Raw genomic sequence first — 9,442 nt, 5'->3', positions numbered from 1 at the left:
TCTGCCAGTCTCACCAATGGCCACATTAATTTCAGGAACGATACAGTCTAAATTGATATTGAGAAGTATTTCCCAAATTTTCAAGATTCCTTTCCTCTTCTTGCTCACTTTCTTTGCCATGCGTGGGTCTGCTGATTACTTTCATCCCACCTCTTGAGTTTCCTTCCCCCTTTGAGGCAATGACCCCCCACTTTTTGTGCAGAACAGTATTTGGTTTCTTTTCTGCTCTGCCCTGGGTTGGGGTGGGGGTGGAGGGGCAGGAAGCAGAAGATTGCTGGAATATTAGAAGAGCTTCATTACCCAGGGCTATTGTGTGTGAGGATGGAGTGGGAAGGTTTCCAGTTCTTACAATAGTCCATAGATTTTTGGCTGCAGAAGTAATCCAGAGTTGAAATCAGTTGCTATATTTTAGCCACTTGAAAGAACCACCTCCAGCCTTAAAGCAGACCCTGACTTGCAGAAAACAGGTCCACAGAGGTTTGGACAAGATGCAATGGAACACAGGGGTCTCTGTTGTTTGCCATACACAGGTCTGATTATGGTCAATGTGGGGTGCCCAGAATAGCAGGAGTTTACTCAAATCTTTGCCTTAGGTAAGGCTTTAAGAAAAACACAACTGCTTTTAACGTTGGTACTAAGAGGATCCAACAAGCACCCACACATAAACAGCATAAGACTCCGGAAATTGGTGGAAAGACAAAAGGCAAGCCAGATGGTATATGACAAGTCTTAGGCTTTGACCTGGGGTTTAGAAGGGAGAAAGGACTAACCCTTCTGGATTGCAGGTTACAGTATGGAACACATAGGAAGACAGCTCTTGGTACACAGTAAACCACAGCTAAGCATATTTAAAACTAGAGGCCCAGTGCACGGATTCATACACCGGTGGGGTCCCTCGGCCTGGTCTGCGGGGATAGGGCTGAAACTGGCTCTCCGACATCCCCTGAGGGGTCCTTGAGAGGGTGGTTCTTAGGTGACACACCCTGGAATCGGGCTCCCTCCTCTCTGGTTCTGGGTACATCACCAAAGAACTGCAGCTGCCAAGTCACCACAGCTTGGCAGCTTCTGTGTTGATGTCTGCCCCCTGGTGGTCATTATGCATCATAGCTACTAGTTGAATGGTCGGTCAGACAGTCACTTAGGCTTTTATATATATATATGTTGGCCAGGGAGCAGTAATGTAAGAAATATATGCAGTAATTTGAATAACCTCACAAAAATGGCCAGCCAAACTCAGTTACATCATTTTCAAAGCCCAGTGCAAAATGAAAATATGGGGTCCCTTATCCTAAATTATCAAGGGTTTCAAAACAGTGGCAGCAGAGGATTAAGCCAAGCATGGGGCCCTTCTGACTGCACAGCCACCCATAAGTTGGCCACATGTCCCCAAAAGAAACAATCCAAATGTATAGGGTCCACCACTCTCTTCTGCACTCACTTTACATAGCAATGAAAGAACTTTGTCCTCTCCACAGAGCAGCCGTGCCAGCAGGAGGAGGGAAGTGGACCTCCCTAAGATCTAGTCTGAACAGAGGTGTCTTCACTCTGCAATGGGGACTGATTTCCTGTCCCTCTTCCTTCCTTTCCTTCAAGGCTGGAGGGAGAGGGTGGGTCCTTATTTCAAGCTGTTTGCCAGTTTTTGCCTGGTCTGGAGTTGCCTTGGCTCTCTGAAAAGGTTTCCCTCACACAAGATTTCTTTCCCACTTCCCTCCTTCTTAACAAACACTTAGCTCTTTTACAGATTCAGAGTATTTTGGAGGCAAGTTCTGTGGGCTTTTATTAGATATATACTGTAATTCCAAACTGTGATTACGTGATGTCTAGCTTTCCCTGAACTCAAATTTAATATCCTGAAAAATGGGAAGCTTTATTGCAAGGCTGAAGTACACCAGCAGTGGGGACCTGGGGCTGAGCGCCATGGGTCTGCTGATTACTTTCATCCCACCTCCTGAAATCCCTAGCTGGCCACGGTTTGATGCTTGTTAACCTCCAATTTGCCTTTTAGATGGACTTTTTCATCCTCTTGAGTTATGTTTATTACACAACGGTTATAAAACTTTTTAAAAAGACAAATTGTTCATAATTTTACAACCTTAATACTCCAACTGTTTTCACTTTTCTACATTCTCTTATTGTACTGGGTTATATTTTTAATTGTTGCATTCATAATGGAGCTATATATTTTTTTGTTCTATAGTTGAATTTTAATCCATTCTATACTCAAAACACATTTATAAACTTAAAGAAGATAGATGGACAAAAAAGCAACAAGAAGTCTTAGAATTGCCTTCAAATGGAAGCCAAAGCAATAATTGTTTAGAGGCAGAGGGCCTAAGAAGGTGGAGCTGAAGTCATCTTATTGGTTACCTGGTTTTGTGCCTTTATTTCACAAAAAAGGAAACGGAGGCCTAGTGTTAAATGACCTGCCAGGCAGCTCCTAGAGACATTTGGGAGTAAACAGGCAGAAAATAACCCTTTTTTGGGGGAGGGAGGACCATAAGCTGAATAGTCCCTATTTCCACATTAGTATCGTAAGTTCTTTGAGTGTCTATCCTTCATTTGTGATATGGGAGTTGGAACAGATGCTCTTAAAAATCCTTTCAACTCTAAAACTTTGAATCCAACTTGAAATGAATCCAATTGGACCCCTGCCCGTCAGCCCAGAACTACTACACACATAATGAAATGTATGGTAATGATTAGAACATTCCCTGTTTTAGCAAGATGTGTCGTGCTGACTGTGGCCCAGCAGATCTTAGGAAAACTTCAGACTGGGTCTCAGACTGAACTGCCACAGCACGCCCACTGGTGGACCGGGCCATCGGCTAGCCAGCTCCTTTACAATTCATAACTCAGAGGAAAATGATAGGGTGTTCAGCAAAGCCATGGATTGACAATCCTATTTCCCAGGGCAGTGACCATGAAGTTGGCCTTTCAGAACACGTTTGAAAGCAGAGTGAGGCCCCCTCTGCTGGAGGGATTCCTCATTCACCAAAATGTCAGGACTTGTTTGGTTTGTGGGAAATGAAAATAAATAAATAAATAAATAAATAAATAAATAAATAAATAAATAAATAAAACAGGATCAAAACAGATTCTAATTGTAAGGAAACACGAGGAAGTGTCTACTCTAAAATCTCAACTTTTCAGACAAGGAAACAGAGATCTGTGATCTTTAAACTTGTTTTCTCACAAATTTGTTAGGCAACATTCTTCTGAGGAAATTTTCACACTAGGTGGCAAAAAATCTCTGTATTAAAATGTGAAGTTGGCTTTCTGGTAGAAGGGCCTTGTCAAATACTTATTGAGTCAATAATGGATAAAAGTCCTGCTTTTGCTCAGGGAAGTGTAGAGCTCTCCCACCCCTCATGTGAAATTCTGTGTTCCATTTGCCTAAACAAAGGTTTCTTAACCTCTGCCATTTGAGTATCCCCAACAGGCTTCTTGCCAGAGCCAAGTACTCTGTGCCTTACTATTTTTCTTTGAGCCGAGTCATTTTTTATTTTAGTCTCATCCCATGCAATAGAATCCATGGAATTTTAGGTTTGATATCTCATGTGTATGTCGTATGTGTGTGTATACATGCACTCAATAAAAGAAACACATGACTGTTTTAAAATGTTCTGCGTGCCAATTAAGTTCTCATTTAATTATCTCATGTGCTTGCCATGCTTTAGAAAATACTGAGGTAAATATACTTCATGTGTAAGTCATGTAAATATAGTAGTCATAATTTCATTTTTCCATTAAAGGTGAGTCATTTATTGCTTTTCTTCACCAGGTCTCCCTTGTGCCTCACTCTGTCTTGACGTCTTTCCTTATCCCCTCTCCATCCTTCCACAGTCCTTTGGTTCCGTGTGGATATTTCCTTCCCCCCGTTAGGTGAGGAAAACTTTCTCTATTTCCCACGGGGGACCGTGCCTCATTTGATACTGAACTCCAGGAAACCATATTGAAACAAACTGGTATTTGACAGGATGAATAAAAAGACCTTTGTGTTCTTGTCTTTTTCTAGGAATTGGGGCTTGAGGAATATTGAAAAGTGATATTATTTCTTTTTCATCCTTATAGTCAGCTTCTCTGAGGAAATGGCACATAAACACAGAAAGTCCAATTTATAAAAACACATTTAATAAATTATTCCTCGAGGAATATAATGGAGAGTCTGTTTTTATCCAGGCACTGTGAAAGTTGTGTTACCTGTAGGGAAGAATGGAGATGAGAGAAAGGCTGATGTTCATGAAATCTTTACCCTTATTAAACATTCCTGCAGAATTAATTCAAGCTTTGTTTCTTCAGAAATAAAGGCAAGCATTATGCATTTATTGCTGAGTGAATATATTCAATTCTCAGCTAGCTATAACTTGGTGCCATTGTGAACCCCCTTTAATATACAGTGTATTATAGGTATTGAAGCTGATCTGTAAAAAATCAGTTTTAAAACCTCCTATCATTATAATATATTTTTTGCTTTAATTTATTATATCATCAGTGTCGACCATTAATGAGAAGTGAATAAATGGGGTTTGAAACAAAATATTTATATGTTTAAGCAACTTTGGATCTAAAGAGCTCAGAAAGAGTTGCTTCAAATATAAGCTGTTTTATAAGAAGTACATTACATAAAGTTAGAAAACTTCTCCCAAAAGAATTTCAGTGAGTGAATTTTCATTTTGGTAACATTTGCATAGTATTTTAAAATCATATGGAAAATTTTTACAAAATCGCCTCTGATAAGCAAAAATAAGTGAAAACTACAGTTACAACAATGTAATTCTATATACCGTATTATTCTGGGAAAATGTAAGCAAATTCAATCCTAATAACAGCTGACCTTTAAAACACTCAAAGACTCCAGGACCCATGGGGAGGAATGGGTGCTCTGAGTTTACTGTGCTGCCCTGAAGAGGCTCTTTCTGATGACAAACAGATGGAACCCCCAGAGAGAGGCAGATTTCCGCTGCAACTATCACAGCGCTGCACGGTGCCTTTCAAATGACATCAGTCAGGAAGTCAGTGACGGGAGTTTCAGATTTCATAGAAGGACTTTGCTTTGCTTTTTGTAAGCCAAAAGATGGCAGGAGGAGGCAATAAATTCTGTCTTAGAACCTCTCCAGGTAGATGTTTGAAGAGATTACATAAGTAAATCAGTTGTCCCAATCCCCCTGTGTGATATGGACCATCCGGTTTGAATTTGAATGCCTTTCCTCTTTCTACTAGGGAACCAATGTAAGCCAACAACTCAGAATAAATTCGGCCTGATAGGGGAAATGCAGTGCTGTGGGGATTATCAAGAACTGAAGTGTTTATTTTTGTGTGAAGCTTGTTCTATAACCAGCTTTATGACTGGAAAGGGCCAAAGCAGTACAGTACATAGATTAGCATTTCTCACTGGAGAGATTAGGTTGTCTCACTTTATTTTCATTTTATTGTTTAAAGTATTATAAATGGTAGTACATATGTCTCGGTTTTTTCCTCGCTGACCTTCCCCCAGCCTCCCCTCCCCACCTCCCCGCCCCCCCCAGCACATGCCCTCACCCCACCCCCCAGTGTCTTTCGTCCATTGGTTATACTTATAAGCGTGCATACAAGTCCTTCGGTTGATCTCTTACCTCCCCCTCTCAACCCTCCCCAGCCTTCTTGCTGTAATTTGACAGTCTGTTCAATGCTTCTCTGCCTCTGTATCTATCTTTTTGTTCATCAGGTCATAATGTTCTTTATTATCCATAAATGAGTGAGATCATGTGGTATTTTTCTTTCACTGACTGGCTTATTTCACTTAGCATAATGCTCTCCAGGTCCATCCATGCTGCTGCAAATGGTAAGAATTCCTTCTTTTTTATAGCAGCGTAGTATTCCATTGTGTAGATGTACCATAGTTTTCTAATCCACTCATCTGCTGATGGGCATTTAGGCTGTTTCCAAATCTTAGCTATTGTAAATTGTGCTGCTATGAACATAGGGGTGCATATATCCTTTTTGATTGGTGTTTCTGTTTTCTTGGATATATTCCTACCAGTGGTATTACTGGGTCAAATGGCAGTTCCCTGTTTAAATTTTTGAGGAAATGCCATACTGTTTTCCACAATGGCTGCACCAATCTGCATTCCCACCATCAATGAAGGAGGGTTCCTTTTTATCCGCATCCTCTCCAGCACTTGTCATTTGTTGACTTGTTGATGGTAGCCTTTCTGACAGGTGTGGGGTGGTACCTCATTGTTGGTTTTGATTTGCATCTCTCAGATGATTAGTGACTTTGAGCATGTTTTCATATGTCTCTTGGCTTTCTGAATGTCCTCTTTAGAAAAGTGTCTATTTAGGTCCTTTGCCCATTTTTTTATTGGATTGTTTATCTTCCTTTTGTTAAGTTGTAAGAGTTCCCTGTAAATGTTGGAGATTAAACCCTTATCCGAGATAACATTGGCAAATATGTCCTCCCATTCAGTGGGTTTTCTTGTTGTTTTGTTGATGGTTTCTTTTGCTGTACAGAAGCTTTTTATTTTGATGTAGTCCCATTTGTTTATTTTCTCCTTAGTCTCTCTTGCCTTAGGATCTGTGTCTGTAAAGATACTGCTATGACATATGTCTGCAATTTTGCTGCCTATGGAGTCTTGTAGGATTTTTATGGTTTCCCGTCTTACATTCAAGTCCTTTAGCCATTTTGAGGTTTTTTTTGTGTGTATGGTGTAAGTTGGTGATCTAGTTTCATTTTTTTTTCATGTATCTGACCAAATTTCCCAGCACCATTTATTAAAGAGACTATTTTGACTCCATTGTATGCTCTTGCCTTCTTTGTCAAATATTAATTGAGTATAATGGCTTGGGTCAATTTCTGGGTTCTCTGTTCTGTTCCATTGATCTATATGTCTGTTCTTGTGCCAGTACAAGGCAGTTTTGAGAACCATGGCTTGGTAATATAGTTTGATGTCTGTTACTGTGATCCCTCCAACTTTGTTCGTCTTTCTCAGGATAGCTGTGGCTATTCAGGGTCTTTTTTTATTCTAGATGAATTTTTGGAGAGTTTGTTCTAGATCTTTGAAATATGCCATTGGTATTTTAATAGGTATTGCATTAAATCTATAGGTTGCTTTAGGTAGTATGGACATTTTAATGATGTTGATTCTACCAATCCATGAACATGGTATGTTCTTCCATTTGTTTATGTCTTCCTCTATCTCTTTTTCCAGTGTCCTGTAGTTTTCTGAGTACAGGTCTTTTACATTCTTAGTTAAGTTTATTCCTAGGTATCTTAATTTTTTTGGTGCAATGGTAAATGGGATTTTTTTTTTCATTTCTCTTTCTGTGAATTCGTTATTGGTGTATAAAAAGGCCATAAATTTCTAGATGTTAATTTTGTATCCTGCTATGTTGCCAAATTCATTTATTAGGTCTAGTAGTTTTTTGATGTCGTCTTTGGGGTTTTCTATGTATAGTATCATGTCATCTGTGACTAAGGACAGTTTTACTTCTTTTTTTCCAATTTGGATACCTTTTATTTCTTCCTCTTGTCTGATCGTTATGGCTAGTACTTCTAGTACTATGTTGAACAGGAGTGGTGAAAGTGGCATCCTTGTCTTGTTCCTGTTCTTAGGGGAAATGGGTTTAGTTTTTGCCCATTGAGTATGATGTTGGCTGTAGGTTTGTCATATAGGGCTTTTATTATGTTGAGGTATGATCCCTCTATTCCCACTTTGCTGAGAGTTTTTATCAAGAAAGGGTGTTGGATTTTGTCAAATGCTTTTTCTGCATCAATTGATAAGATTATGTGATTTTTGTCTCTCAGTTTGTTTATGTGATGTATCACATTTATTGATTTGCGGATATTGTACCATCCTTGCCTCCCCGGAATAAATCCCACTTGGTCATGATGTATGATCTTTCTAATGTATTGCTGAAACAGATTTGCTAGAATTTTGTTGAGTATTTTAGCATCTATGTTCATCAAGGATATTGGCCTATAGTTCTCTTTTTTTGTGGTATCTTTATCTGGTTTTGGGATTTGGGTAATGCTGGCTTCAGAGAAAGAGCTTGGAAGTGTGCCTTCCTCTTGAATTTTTTGGAATAGTCTGAGGATAGTTTTAGTTCTTCTTTGAATGCTTGGTAGAACTCCCCTGTCAAGCTGTCCGGACCAAACCTTTTGTTTGCTGGAAGATTTTTGATCGGTTTCAATTTCTTCGGTAGTTATCAGCCTATTCAGGTTTTTTTATTCTTCTTGGTTGAGTTTTGGGAGCTTGTATTTTTCTAAGAATATTTCCATTTTATCTAGGTTGTCCATTTTGTTGGAATAGAGTTGTTTATAGTATTTTTTCATAATCATTTGTATTTCTGTGGGATCAATTGTTACTTCACCTCTTTCATTTTTGATTTTGTTTATTTGGGTCCTCTCTCTTTGCTTCTTGGTGAGCCTGGCTAGAGGTTCATCAATCTTGTTTATCCTTTCAAAGAACTAGCTCTTGGTTTTGTTGATCTTTTGTATTGTTTTTTCATTTGGTCTCTATGTGGTTTATCTCTGCTCTGATCTTTATTATTTCCTTCCTTCTGCGTACACTGGGCTTTTCTTGTTGCTCTCTTTCTAACACTTTGAATTGTAGGGTTAGATAATTTGTTACTATTGTTTCTTGTTTTTTGAGGTAGGCCTGTAGAGCTATGAAATTCCCTTTCAGACTGCTTTCACTGTGTCCCATAGATTTTGGATTGTTTTCATTGTCATTTGTTGCCATGATGCTTTTTATTTCTTCTTTGATCTCTCTGGTAATCCATTGTTTAATAGCATGTTGTTTAGCCTCCAAGTGTTCGATTTTTTAATTGTTTTTATTGTAATTGATTTCTAGTTTTATGCCATTGTGATCTGCGAAGATGCTTGATTTCTATCTTCTTGAATTTGAAGGGACTTTGCCTGTGTCCCAATATATTGTCTCCCTTTGAAAATGACCCATGTGCACTTGAGAAGAATGCATATTCTGTGGCTTTGGGGTGAAATGTTCTGAAGATGTCAATTAATTCCATCTGATCTAGTGAGTCATTTAGGATTGATGTTTCTTTGCTGATTTTTGTTTAGAGGATTTGTCCAGTGGTGTTAGTGGAGTATTTATGTCCCCTACTATGACTGTATTGCTGTCAATCTCTCCCTTGATATCCTCCAGAAGTTTTTTAATGTATTTGGGTGCTCCTGTATTGGGTGTGTGTATGTTTACCAGAGTTCTGTCTTCTTGTTGGGTTGCTCCCTTTAGTATTATGAAGTAGCCTTTCTTTAGCTCTTGTTATGTCCTTCACTTTGAGATCTAATTTGTCAGATATAAGTATTGCTATCCCAGCTTTTTTTTTTCCATTTCCATTCGCCTGAAAAACATTTTTCCATCCCTTCACCATCGGTCTGTGTGAGTCCTTTTTTCTGAGGTGGGTTTCCTGTAGACAGCAGATATATGGGTCACGTTTTCTTATC

The sequence above is a fragment of the Plecotus auritus genome (genome assembly GCF_963455305.1).
Source record: "Plecotus auritus genome assembly, chromosome: 5".
In the NCBI taxonomy this organism is placed as follows: Eukaryota; Metazoa; Chordata; class Mammalia; order Chiroptera; family Vespertilionidae; genus Plecotus; species Plecotus auritus.
The sequence above is the reverse complement of the archived record's forward strand: the minus strand, read 5'-3'. Positions refer to the sequence as shown.